At 45.6% G+C, this 14,030-nt stretch overlaps 1 protein-coding gene across 2 annotated transcripts in view; it reads left to right on the top strand.

Moving 5' to 3' along the window:
* The window catches only part of IST1 (IST1 factor associated with ESCRT-III), a 413,363-nt gene that overhangs the window by 371,257 nt on the left and 28,076 nt on the right, over positions 1–14,030 (top strand). The window contains exon 2 of one of the 2 annotated variants that reach the window (XM_050772779.1): positions 8,872–8,958. The gene's annotated coding sequence lies outside the window, so the exon portion shown is untranslated. Of the gene's footprint in view, positions 1–8,871; positions 8,959–14,030 lie in introns of those variants that run through there. The other variant, XM_050772780.1, reaches the window with a different exon arrangement.

Below are 14,030 nucleotides of genomic sequence, written 5' to 3'. Positions count from 1 at the left end.
CCTCGTGATCCGTCCGTCTCGGCCTCCCAAAGTGCTGGGATTACAGGCTTGAGCCACCGTGCCCGGCCTCATAGAACATTCTTATACCTTGTCTTTCCCCAAAATCTTTTATGAGATGATCTCATTGTCTGCATCTTGTGTTCAATATAATAGAATGACTACATTGAGGGATCTTGGTCCTTCACAATTCTGTGATAAATAGCTCATTCATCATTCACTCATTTATTTATTGTGATTGGGATACTTAGATAGCAATTATTATTGTTTAACTTCGGTCAAGGAAACATTTTAATTTCATTTAAAAACTTAGTTTCCAAGTAGACAGAAAATGGAATATTATCATCCAACAAGCAAGTTTTTATACTATGTTTTGTAAGAAGATAACCTAGAATACACACTGGCTTTTATATTTAACAGTAATTCTTGATCAGTTTAGACTGAGGGATACAAGTATGGCTTTATTATGTCACTTTAAAGCTGACTTAATTGACATTTTCAACAGAAAAGTAGCTAACAGGTAAAGTTTGCCTCCAGTGAAATTTCTTGGATGCATTATTAAGTTATTATGTAATGCTGGGCAGCTTGTTCCATCTCCTTGAATTCCAAATAAAATGAGATCATAATAATGCTATTCTTATAACTTTCCTGTGCTCTAAAAGTCTCAGAGATGTTGCGACTCAGGGTTACAACCAAATAATGAAAAAATTATTAAATAAAGAATTAGTTTAAGTTAGGCATAGTGGCTGGCACCTATAGTCCCAGCTACTCAAGAGGCTGAGATGGTATGATGACTTAAGCCCAGGTGTTTGAGGCCAGCTTGGGCCACATAGTGAAACCCTTGTCTCTTTAAAAAAAAAAGAATTAATTTATTTTTCCTCTGCTTTCACCTAAACTTATTCTACATCTAGAAGACCTTTTAATTAACCATATATATTTTTTTAGCTTCACTTTTTTTCTACTTTCTCAATCTACTCAGTTATGTCATCATTTTGCCACTTCAAGTATTTAACTTTCCACTTGAAATATCTTCCTAATCCATTTTATATTTGTTGTCTTCTACAGTGACCTTGTTAGCGCTCTATATTCCAACAGTAAAGGTAGGAGGATTTTAAGAACCTCATGTTAAATTTTTTAAAATTAAGGTATAATTCACAGACCATGAAACTCATGCTTTTAAAGTGTACAATTTAGTGGGTTTTGGTACATTCACAAGGTTGACAACATCACTACTATCTAATTCCAGAATACTTTCATCACCCCAAAAAGAAATCCCATACCCAGTAGCAGTAACTCCCCATTCTTCCTTCCCCCAGCTCCTGGCAACCATAAATCTACTTTCTGTCTGTATGGATTTGCCTATTCTGGACATTTCATATAAATGTGATTGATCATACAATATGGGACCTCTTGTATCTGGCTTTTGTCACTTAATAGGTTTTCAAGGTTCATTCGTGTTGTTGCATACATCAGTACTTAATTCCTTTTTATGGCTGAATTATATTCTGTTGTATGAATATACCACATTTTATTTATCCATTCATTAGTGGAACGATATTTGGCTTGGGTCTACTTTTTGATTATGATGAATAATGCTACTACGAACATTTGTGTACAGTTTTTGTGAAAACATATGTCTTTAAATTATGTATGCACATGGGTACATACATATATCTAAGAGTGGAATTGCTTGGTCAAATGATGGTAACTCTATGTTCAACTTTTTTTTTTTTTTTTTTTGAGATGGAGTCTTGCTGTGTGCCCAGGCTGGAGTGCAGTGGCCCCATCTTGGCTCACTGCAAGCTCCGCCTCCTGGGTTCATGCTATTCTCCTGCTTCTGCCTCCCAGTAGGTGGGACTACAAGCGCCCGCCACCATGCCCAGCTAATTTTTTTGTATTTTTAGTAGAGATGGGGTTTCACCATCTTGGCCAGGCTGGTCTTGAACTCCTGACCTTGTGATCCACCCTCCTCAGCCTCCCAAAGTGCTGGGATTACAGGCGTGAGCCACTGCACCCAGCCGAAAATCTGATATTTTAAAGGATAATGTTTAAACTTTTGTGTTTATATTTAGAATCTAGAGTTACAAGTTTTCATGCCTTTGAGTTCATCTAAGGAAAAATTAAGTTTTCTAGATGATTACAATGATGATAAATGTGAAAACAACCTGATTTAGAAAACTTTTTTGATCTTACATATGAACCCAAATCACAGTAATAACTGTGATTTAATGCATTTTATTTTCACGTATTGATAAACTCCATATACACAAATTGAAAGTAAAACAGGGATGGAAATTATTACGGAAACATGGATATATATATTAAGTATATAATCGGGCCAAGCGAGGTGGCTCTTGCCTTTGGGAGGCTGAGGTGAGAGAATCACTTGAGGCCAGGAGTTTGAGACCAGTCTGGGCAACATAGTGAGATCCTGTCTTTACAAAAATGTTTTTAAAAAATTAGCCAGGCATGGTGGCTGTACCTGTAGTCTAAGCTACTTAGGAGGATGAGAAGGGAACCCAGGAGTTGGAGGCTGCAGGGAACTGTGATCGTACCCTTGCCCTCCAGCCTGGGTGACAGAGTGAAACTATGTCTTAAAATAAAAAGTAAATAAATGAAAAGAAAATATATGATGTTGAGTGTCAAAGTCTGGGTTCAAGATCTGATCCTGGCATTTATAGCTGTTGACCTTAGATTGGTCAACTTTAAGCTTCACTTTCCTCCTATAAAAACTGATCATGGCCGGGTGCGGTGGCTCACACCTATTGTAATCCCAGCACTTTGGGAGGCTGAGGTGTGTGGATCACTTGAGATCAGGAGTCCAAGACCAACCTGGACAACATGGTGAAACGCTGCCTGTACCAAAAATACAAAAATTAGCCGGGTGTGGTGGCCCATGCCTGTAATCCCAGCTACCTGGAAGGCTAAGGCAGGAAAATCACTTAAACCTGGGAGGTGGAGGTTGCAGTGATCTGAGATGGTGCTATTGCATTGCAGCCTAGGAGACAGAGTGAGACTGTCTCAAAAAAAAGAACAACAAAAAAAAAACCCCCCAAAAAAACCTGACCTGATAATGCCAGCCTGGGCAGCATGGCAAAACCCCATCTCTACAAAAGAAATACAAGAAATTACCCAGGTGTGGTTGCATGGCATGCGCCTGTAGTCCCAGCTACTCAGGAGGCTGATGTGGGAGGATCACCTGGGCCCGACATCATGGCTGCAGTGAGCTATGATTGCACCACTGCACTTCACGCTGCACAACAGAGTGAGACCCTGTCTCAGGCAAAGCAGAAGAATAACAAAAACAAAAAAATGATTTTTGACCTGCAGCTGCTTCACAGAAATGTCAGCCTGAAATTGAGATAATAATGTGCTTATAAGTGCTTTGTAAACTGTAAAATGCCACAAAGATAAGTTAATATTTGTATATAGCCCTAATTAGTTATATTGATAAGTTCTCTGAAGACTTGTTTCATAGGTTCTTTAACAAGTGATCTTAATTTTTTTTTTCCCTAGGTTTTAGGAAGATGTCCAGAGCAGTTCCTATATCATTGTATATTCTTTTTAAAAAATTTTTTTTCTTTTTCTTTTTTTCTTTCATTGTATACTCTTTAGTCTGAATGTTAATAGTTAAAGGAAATAACTCTATTCCCATCATCTTTCCCTTCTTTCTCTTACAGAATGTGTAGTACTTTTATTGCAGGTCAGCAAACTTTTTTCCATTGCTTTTTTTTTTTTTCCAGACAGGATCTCACTCTGTCTCCCAGGCTGGAGTGCAGTGGCACAATCTTGGCTCACTGCAGCCTCCTCTGCCTCCCAGGTTCAAGCGATTCTCCTCCCTCAGCCTCCTGAGTAGCTGGGATTACAGTGCACCACCACACCTGGCTAATTTTTGTATTTTTTTTTAATAGAGACAGATTTTCACAATGTTGGCCAGGCTGGTCTCAAACTCCTGACCTCAAGTGATCCCACTGCTTTGTCCTCCCAAAGTGCTGGGATTACAGGTGAGCAAACTTTTTCTATAAAGGACCACATAGTAAATATTTTGGGATTTGTGGGCAACATAAAGTCACTGTCACACATTCATGCTCCTCCCCTTGCTGCTTTTAAACCTTTTAACAATATAAAAATCATTCTTAGCTGGAGAGGCTGTATACACAACAGGCTGGCTGATTAGGGCTTGCAGGCCTGTTATAGATTCTTATTTTATTGGGCTCCAACACTGTATCTGGTTTTAGTTACAGCTACTAGTTATAGTCATTTACACAAAAAAAGTACCTGGTTAGTTACCAAAGAAATGTTATGTGTTAACATTTGTCCCAACAGCAAAACAGGATTTTCAAGGGAAACAGTGTTTGTTTTTGAGTATGTTTAGCTTCTTTTTTTTTTTTTTTTTTTTTTTTGAGACAGAGTCTCGCTCTGCCGCCCAGGCTGGAGTGCAGTGGCGTGATCTTGGCTCACTGCAAGCTCCGCCTCCCGGGTTCACGCCATTCTCCTGCCTCAGCCTCCCGAGTAGCTGGGACTACAGGCGCCCGCCATCTCGCCCGGCTAGTTTTTTTTTTGTATTTTTTAGTAGAGACAGGGTTTCACCGTGTCAACCAGGATGGTCTCGATCTCCTGACCTCGTGATCCGCCCGTCTCGGCCTCCCAAAGTGCTGGGATTACAGGCTTGAGCCACCGCGCCCGGCCGAGTATGTTTAGCTTCTGAATGAAACTTGTCTGTTCAGCCAGGGACAGAGATAATGTTGTGTTTTTTTATTCCCTCAGAGATACTGTTTCGAATAATTGGCTGCTTGATGTATTACAGAATCTAAATAGACAGGTAGGTTTTGTTAAAGCCCAGGACACAGGTGGTGATCGCTAAATCTTCACAACCCCTGAGTGGAAAGCAACTTTTCTAAACGAAGAAAGGAATCATGGCGGCTGAGCGCGGTGGCTCACGCCCGTAATCTTAGCACCCTGGGAGGCTGAAGCGGGTGGATCAGTTGAGGTCAGGAGTTCGAAACCAGCCTGGCCAACATGGTGAAACCTCATCGCTACTAAAAATACAAAAAATCGGCCGAGCGCAGTGGCTCACGCCTTTAATCTCAGCACTTTAGGAAGCTGAGGCGGGCGGATCACGAAGTCAGGGGTTTGAGACTAGCCTGACCAACATTGTGAAACCTCATCTCTACTAAAAATAGCGGGGCGTGGTGGTGCAGGCCTGTAGCAGCTACTCAGGAGGCTGAGGCAGCAGAATCGCTTGAACCCGGGAGGCAGAGCTTCCAGTGAGCGAGATTGAGCCACTGCACTCCACCTTGGGCGACTGAGCGAGACTCCATTTCAAAAAAAAAAAAAAAAAATTAGCTGGACGTGGTGGTGGATGTCTGTAATCCCAGCTAGTTGGTACTTAGAAGGCTGAGACAGGAGAATCTCTTGAACCTGGGAGGCGGAGGTTGCAGTGAGCTGAGATAGCGCCATTGCACTCCAGTCTGGGCAACAAAGAGCAAAACTCCGTCTCAAAAAAAAAAAAAAAAAAGATATATGTCACTTTTAGTTAGGTGGGGCTCAATGATACTTTCAGCTTACCTTTTTTTAGTCTTTGAGATGGAGTCTCGCTCTGTCACCCAGGCTGGAGTGCAGGGGCACGATCTCGGCTCACTGCAAGCTCCGCCTCCCGGGTTCACTCCGTTCTCCTGCCTCAGCCTCCCTAGTAGCTGGGACTACAGCCTGCCACCACGCCCAGCTAATTTTTTGTATTTTTAGTAGAGACGGGGTTTCACCATGTTAACCAGGATGATCTCTATCTCCTGACCTCATGATCCACCCACCTCGGCCTTCCAAAGTGCTGGGATTACAGGTGTGAGCCACTGCGCCCAGCCAAAAAAATTTTTTTTTTGAGACAGTCTTTCTCTGTTACCCAGGCTGGAATGCAGTGGTACGCTTGGCTAACTGCAACCTCCGCCTCCCTGGTTCAAGCGATTCTCTTGCCTCTGCCTCCCAATTAGCTGGAGTTACGGGCATGAGTCACCACGCCGGCTTTTTTTTTTTTTTTTTTTTTTTGAGACAGAGTCTTGCTCTGTCACCCAGGCTGAAGTGCAATGGCATGATCTTGGCACACTGCAACCTCTGCCTCCTGGGTTCAAGCGATTCTCCTGCTTCAGCCTCCAAGTAGCTGGGATTATGGGCGCCCGCCACCACGCCCTGCTAATTTTTTATATTTTTAGTAGAGACAGGGTTTCACCATGTTGGCCAGGTTGGTTACGAACTCCTAACCTCAAGTGATTCACCCACCTCGGCCTCCCAAAGTCCTGGGATTACAGCTATGAGCCACAGTGCCCAGCCTTTTTTTTTTTTCTTTAGATGGAGTCTGGCTCTGTCACCCAGGCTGGAGTGCAGTGGCGCAATCTTGGCTCACTGCAATCTCTACCTCCTGGGTTCACGCCATTCTCCTGCCTCAGCCTCCTGAGTAGCTGGGACTATAGGCACCAGCCACAATGCCCAGCTAATTTTTTTTTTTTTTTTTTTTGTATTTTTAGTAGAGACGGGGTTTCACTGTGTTAGCCAGGGTCGTCTCCATCTCCTGACCTCATGATCTTCCCGGCTTGGCCTCCCAAAGTGCTAGAATTACAGGCGTGAGCCACCGCATCCAGCCAATTTTTTGTATTTATAGTAGAGATGAGGTTTCACCATGTGGCCAGGCTGCTCTCGAACTCCTGACCTCAGATGATTCCCCCACCTTGGCCTCCCAAAGTGCTAGGATTACAGGCGTGAGCCACCACGCCTGGTCCACTTTTGTTTTTCTTTTCTTTCTTTCTTTTTTTTTTTTTTGAGACAGGGTCTCACTCTGCTGCACAGGCTGGAGTGCAGTGGCAGAATCTCAGATAACTGAAAGCTTCGCCTCCCAGGTTCAAGCGATTTTCCTGCCTCAGCCTCCCAAGTAGCTGGGATTACACGTGTGTTGCCACCACATCCAGCAAATTTTTGTATTTTTAGTAGAGACAGTTTCACCATGTTGGCCAGGCTGGTCTCGAACTTCTTGCCTCAGGTAATCCACCCGCCTCGGCCTCCCAAAGTGCTGAGATTACAGGCATAAGCCACCACGCCCAGCCAAAAATATCCGCACTTTTTTTTTTTTGAGACGAGTCTTGCTCTTTGGCGCAGGCTAGATTGCAATGGCGAGATCTCGGCTCACTGCAACCTCCGCCTCCTGGGTTCAAGCGATTCTCCTGCCTCAGCCTCTGGAGTAGCTGGGATTACAGGTGTTTGCCAACACGCCCAGCTAATTTTTTTTTTTTTTTTTTTTGTATTTTTTTTCAGTAAAGAGAGGTTTCGCCATGTTGGCCAGGCTAGTCTTGAACTCCTGACCCCAGGTGATCCACCTGCCTCAGCCTCCCCTAGTGCTGGGATTACAGGCGTGTGCCACCGCGCCCGGCATGGAACCTGGTTTTATCTTGAAATGTTGCAAATGGTTATAAAGATACAGTATTTCCAAATTCATATCAACATCTTATGGTAAGGGCTAGCTCCTACTTGTCATATGACTGCCCCGGTTCAAGAGTCAGATGCAGCCTCTACAGCAGGAAGCAAATGACTTCCTTCTAGAGGCTCATTTCTTTTTCTTCCCCCACCCTTTTTTTTTTTTTTTTTTTTTTTTTTTTGAGACGGAGTTTCGCTCTTCTTGCCCAGTCTGGAGTGCAATCACGCGATCTCGACTCATTGTAACCTCCGCCTCCCGGGTTCGTGTGATTCTCCTGCCTCAGCCTCCGCAGTAGCTGAGATTACAGGTATGCGGCCACCACGGGTAATTTTGTATTTTTAGTAGAGACGGGGTGTCTCCATGTTGGCCAGGCTGGTCTCGAACTCCCGACCTCAGGTGATACACCTGCCTCGGCCTTCCAAAATGCTGAGATTACAGGCGTGAGCCACCGCACCTGGCCTTTTTTTTTTTTTTTTTTTTTTTTTTCTGTAGCCCAGACTAGAGCACTGTGACGTGATCACGGTTTACTGCAGCATCGAACTTCTGGGCTCAAGCGATCTTCCTGCCTCAGCCTCCCGAGTAGCTGGGACCACAGGTGCGCATTGCTGCTTCCCTAATTTTTAACTTTTTTTTTTTTTTTAAAGCAATGGGGTCTCACCACGGTGCCCTGGCTGGTCTGCAACTTCCGGGCTCAAGAGATCCTCCCGCCCCGCCTCTCAAAGTGCTGGGAAGGCCCCTTCCAAACTTAAGTAGAGATAAGTTGAAAGGTAACCAAAGAAAAAGTTTTCTTTGAATACCGAGATAAATTAGGGAAATCGCCAGAGAATGTGGTGCTGGGGGAACACTACTAAATTACACCACACAGACCGGAGCGATGCTGGTTGAAAGGGCAACCGGACGGCTTAAAAGCGGGGCGGGGGAACGCGAAAAGCCAGTAGAGGGACTCGGAGGCTCTGGGTGAAGAGTCAGGGATACGCAGGCTTCGAAACCCGCCCGGCCGCTCCACCCAGGGCGAAAGTCCAGCGAAGGGCGGCAACAAATCTCAGGGAGCAACTCCCGGCGTCACAGAGGCAGTACTGGGAGCAGGTTATGGAAGAATCCGGAACCAAGGCACTGGGCGCGGTGAGGCCATAAGCGCAGAGTCCGAGAACCAGCAGCCATTGCTGGCCTCACCTCGCCCAGAGCGAAATTAAGGGCACGCCCCAACAGCTGACTCAGTCGGCGTGTCGCGTCTGCCATCGTCTCCCGTGCCTCCGCCACGGGAAGTAGTCCCCAGCCGCGCCAACTCCAAAGGAAACCAAGGGAAGGTGCCCCGAGTCAGCGCGTGGGTCCCGGCAGCGGCGATCGCGCAGCCAATCCCTAGAAAGGAGGGCGTGGCTATCTCGGCCCCGTGGATCCCTCCGCTCGTGCTTGCTGCTCTCAGGCCGAGGAGCCGCCATTTTGGATGCTGAACCCAGATTCTGAAGTCGGTGTTTGCTGCATTCACGGCAGGATTCGGTTAGGTGAGTGTGGCATCCTCGGCGTCAGAGGTCTCCTCTTCCTCTTCCCTTTGCGCTCCGGATTTAGTGGTCTCTAGCGCTAGGGCCCGGGATTCAAACGACTTCGGAGGGGGCAGCTGAGGAGAAAGGGAAGGATCGTGGGAGTGGGGGTCAGACCGGGGGTCAGGCCCTCGAGGGTCCGCGGCGTAGGAGGCTGCCCATGCCTGGGTGGGTGGGCGTGGCAGGACCGCGAGCGGCTCGGAGGCCGCTAGTCCTGGATACCCGAAGCCGCTTAACTTTCCGTAGTACTCTTGCCCCGAGGTGTATCTTCCTTGGGGCGGAAACACCGCGGCCTCGGCGAGGGCTCCTCGGCGACACCCCTACCCCGTCTTTTCTGGCCTGGAGAGACTTCGGGAAGGTCGGGGCCTCCAGTGCTGCGAGAGGCAGATGCCCCTGAATCCCGGACGCTTCCAGTGGGCGGGGTGGCTTCCTGGGCTTGTTCCTGGGCTGGGGGGCCGGACTTGGGTCTACTTTGGCCAGAGAAAATTACATTTTCTTTCATTGAAGCAAGGAGCGGCCTCTGCCCGCTTTCTCGGATCCCTGCTTGTGTGGTAAGAGATCTTGGGAGGATCCTTGCGCCTCTCCTCTTTGTTTTTGTCGGCGCTCCTCTTCCGGGGTGCTGGAGGTGAGCTCTTGGAACTCAACAGCGTAAACTTTGAGGAGGGTCGGGACTCAGGAGCTGTAGGTTTAATTACAAAAGACACAGTAGCTTTACTCTCTGTCGTAGTAAACTTAAAGTCTGGTCTTAAACAGATCTTTAGGGGAAACTTGAATTTTAAAATTATATGTAATATTTTAACTATTATGGAAAATTTCAAGCAGACAGGAGTACAGTGAATCCTCATCCAGCTTCAAACACGATCAACTCTTGCCTAATCTTGTTTTATCTATACCCCTCCTATGTCTGTATTTTCTAATTTAACAAAATAATAGTTGAAATATATATGTATATATTTCCCTTTCCTTTCCCAGTAGAAGCCTTTTGGCTTTTGTACCTACAAGTCAATAGTTTGTGGGAAATTTGCTTCCTAAGAACTTCTGGGATAGGAGGACTTGATAATAGTCATTAGAAGATAAAAGTGGCCAGATGTGGTGGCTCAGCCCTGTAATCCCAGCACTTGGGGAGGGCTAGATGGGAGGATCACTTGAGCTTAGGAGTTGGAGACCAGCGTGGGCAACATAGCAAAACCCCTACAAAAGTAAAAAAATAGCCAGGCGTTGAGGCCTGGATCTATAGTTTGGGAGGCTGAGGTAGGAGGATTGCTTGAGCCTGGGAGGTGGAGGCTACAGTGAGTCGGTAATTGCGCCGTTGCATTCCAGTCTGGAGGACAGAGTGAGACCTTGTCTTTAAAAAAAACAAAAAGAAAGAAATTAAAACACTTCCTTTGTTTTGTTTTGTTTTGTTTTGGAGACGGGGGGTTCTCACTTTATTTCCCAGGCTAGAGTGCAGCAGTGCACTCCCTGCAGCCTTGACCTCCAGGACTCAAGTGATCCTCCCGCCTCAGTCTCGGGAGTAGTAGCTGACACTACAGGCCCACACCTGGCTTTTTTTTTTTTTTTTTTGGGGTCGAGGTGGGGAGGGGAGAGATGGAGTTTATTTTTTTATTTTTATTTTTTATGTTTTTGAGACTGAGTCTCGCTCAATCGCCCAGGCTGGAGTGCAGTGGCGCGATCTGGGCTCACTGCAAGTTCTGCCTCCCGGGTTCACACCATTCTCCTGCCTTAGCCTCCTGAGTAGCTGGGACTACAGGCGCCCACCACCACGCCCGGCTAATTTTTTGTATTTTTAGTAGAGACGGGGTTTCACCGTGTTAGCCAGGATGGTCTCGATCTCCTGACCTCGTGATCCACCCTCCTCAGCCTCCCAAAGTGCTGGGATTGCAGGCGTGAGCTACCGCGCCCGGCCAAGATGGAGTTTCTTAATGTTGCCCAGGCTGGTCTTGAACTCATGGGCTCAAGTGATCCTCCCAAAGTGCTGGGATTAGAAGTATTTTGAATCTCCAGTGTTAGTGTTACATTTTAAAGTCATCCAGTTTTGTATATCTTATTTTTAAAATAGTGTTATTATTTTGTCCAAATAATTTTTCATTCTCCCTCTTTGTTCCTATGTCACTGACTTTTAAATTATTAGGAGCTCCAGAATCTCTGTCTCTAGCTTTTTTGATTTAAGCTCTGGTTCTCATAAAATCAGAATGAAGTCCCAGGGTTTTACAATAAAACTAGAAAAAAGAAAGAGTAGTACAATTAGTCATTCCAAATTCAGGAAAAGTAATATGCCCATGAATACTTATTTCAGCATTGTTTATATGGTACACATATCAAAAGTTTGGAGAATTGATAAGAAAATTATTACTGAGTGGAGGCTGGGCGCGGTGGCTCACGCCTGTAATCCCAGCACTTTGGGAGGCTGAGGTGGGTGGATCACTTGAGGTCAGGAGTTTGAGACCAGTCTGGCCAACATGGTGAAACCCAGTCTCTACTAAAAATACAAAAATTAGCCTGGAGTGTTGGTGTGGCCTGTAGTCCCAGCTACTCCAGAGGCTGAGGCAGGAGAATTGCTTGCTCGAACCGGAAAGGCAGAAGTTGCAGTGAGCTGAGATCATGCCACTGCTCTCCAGCCTGGGCGACAGAGTGAGAATCCGGCTCAAAAAAAAAAAAAAAGAAAGGAAGAAAATTATTCCTGAATGTAATATTAGACAGCGTATACTACAGGGTTTTAGACTGTAACAAGATACGATGAGGATTCTATATTGCTCGGTCCATGAGTATAGCTTTGTAAAAATATGCCTTAAGAAACACTCTTGGCCAGGCACCGTGGCCCACGCCTGCAGTCCCAGCACTTTGGGAGGCTGAGGCAGTCGGATCATTTGAGGTAAGGAGTTCGAGACCAACCTGGCCAACGTGGTAAAACCCTTTCTCTACTAAAAATACAAAAAAATTAGTCAGGTGTAGTGGTGGGCACCTGTAATCCCAGCTACTTGGGAAGTCAAGGCAGGGGAATCATTTGAACCCGGGAAATGGAGGTTGCAGTGTGCCAAGATTGTGCCATTGCACTCCTGCCTGGGTGACAGGGCGAGACTCACTCTCTCTCAAAAAAAAAAAAAAAACACTCTTGGGGCGGGGCACTGTGGCTCATGCCTGTAATCCCAGCACTTTGAGAGGCCGAGGTGAGCAGATCATGTGAGGTTAGGAGTTCAAGACCAGCCTGGCCAACATGGTGAAACCCTCCCTCTACTATAAATATAAAAATTAGTTGGGCATGGTGTCAGGCACCTGTAATACTTGGGACGCTGAGGCAGGAGAATTGCTTGAACCCAGGAGGCGGATCCATCTTGGGCCACAGAATGAGACTCTGTCTTTAAAAAGCAACAAAAAAGGAAACACTCAGGCCAGGAGTGGTGGCTCAAGTCTGTAATCCCAGCACTTTGGGAGGCTGAGGCAGGTGGATCACGAGGTCAGGCATTTGAGACCAGCCTGGTCAACATGGCGAAACCCCGTCTCTACTAAAAATACAAAAATTAGCAGGGTGCCTCTTCTCGCAGCTACTTGGGAGGCTGAGGCAGGAGAATCGCTTGAACCCGGGAGGTGGAGATTGCAGTGAGCTGAGATGACACCACTGCACTGCATCGTGGGCAGCAGAGCAAGCCGCTGTCTCAAAAAAAAAAAAAAAAAAAAAAAAAGGAAACACTCTTGGTAAAAGTCCCAATGAATTTTCCATAATGTTTTTAACTCAATTTTATTGAGAAACAAGATAAAGATACTTTGGTAATAATGCCTGTGCATTTCAGTATTTATAGCTCCTTCAAGAAAATTTTGATGGTCTCTGAATTCTGAAGCTTTATTTTCTTCTGAATAACAAACACATGATGCTATTGATCTTACAGTCTTTTTTTTTAAATTAAATTTTCAGTCTTAATTAGTTTGGCCAGTGAAGATTTGATTATAGTGTGAAAATACACAGTAAACTTTCTGCCACTTGTACATGTAATGCTTCTAAAGGAATTGGACCACCAGGTGTGGCGGCTCATACCTGTAATCCCAGCACTTTGGGAGGTTGAGGCGGGAGGATTGGTGAGCCCAAGAGTTGGAGACCAGCCTGGGCAACATAGCAAGGCCCCATCTCTACTAATAAAAATTTTTAAAAAGATAAAGGAATTGGGCTGTATTATCTTGGAGATGTGTCTTAGCACCTCATTGTGTCTGTTTCTACTCTAACGTCACATCTTCATAACTGTAATACAGTGGTCATACCTAAATTTGTTTGAATTACTTCTTTTATAAGAACATAAAAAACACTCAGGCCAGGAGTGGTGGCTCACACTTGTAATCCCAGCACTCTGGGAGGCCAAGGCGTGTGGATCACCTGTGGTCAGGAGTTTGAGACCAGCCTGGCCAACATGGTGAAACCCCATCTCTACTAAAAATAGAAAAAATTAGCTAGGCCTGGTGGCAGACGCCTGTAATTTTAGCTACTTGGGAGGCTGAGGCAGGAGAATCACTTGAACCTGGGAGGCAGAGGTTGCAGTGAGCTGAAATCGCGCCATTGCACTGCAGCCTGGGCAACAAGAGCAGAACTCGGTCTCAAAAAAAAGAAAAGAAAAGAAAAAGATCACATACATTTCAAACCCAAAAGCTTTTGTACGTATTGGAGTGTCTGTAGCCACTCTTGACCCCGCTGTCTCCCCTCCTCACTTCATACTTTTAGAGCTACAAACACTGAAGTTGCTCCCTTAGGAAGTCTTTTTTTTTTGTTTTGGCTACCTTTAGCTACGACTACTTTGAATACAGCTTTCAGGATCACTACCTCTGGGCAGCTTCACTATTTTGGGCAGCAGTTCTGATTCCTTTCCTCCCCCAGATATCCTAAGAGGAGGGACTCAGTCCACGGTTTTTACTTTGCTTATTCAGGATGCAGAGGCTGTCTAGCTCCCAAAGTCTCAGCAAGCTGAGTGATAAAAGAGGAACGAGATGGGTTTGCTGTGCCAGTGTTAAGAATTGAAGTAAAGTGAAAGATTGGGCTGCTGATGCATGTGTGA

Source organism: Macaca thibetana, chromosome 20 (genome assembly GCF_024542745.1).
Source record: "Macaca thibetana thibetana isolate TM-01 chromosome 20, ASM2454274v1, whole genome shotgun sequence".
In the NCBI taxonomy this organism is placed as follows: Eukaryota; Metazoa; Chordata; class Mammalia; order Primates; family Cercopithecidae; genus Macaca; species Macaca thibetana.
This window is presented reverse-complemented; position numbering and strand designations above follow the sequence as displayed.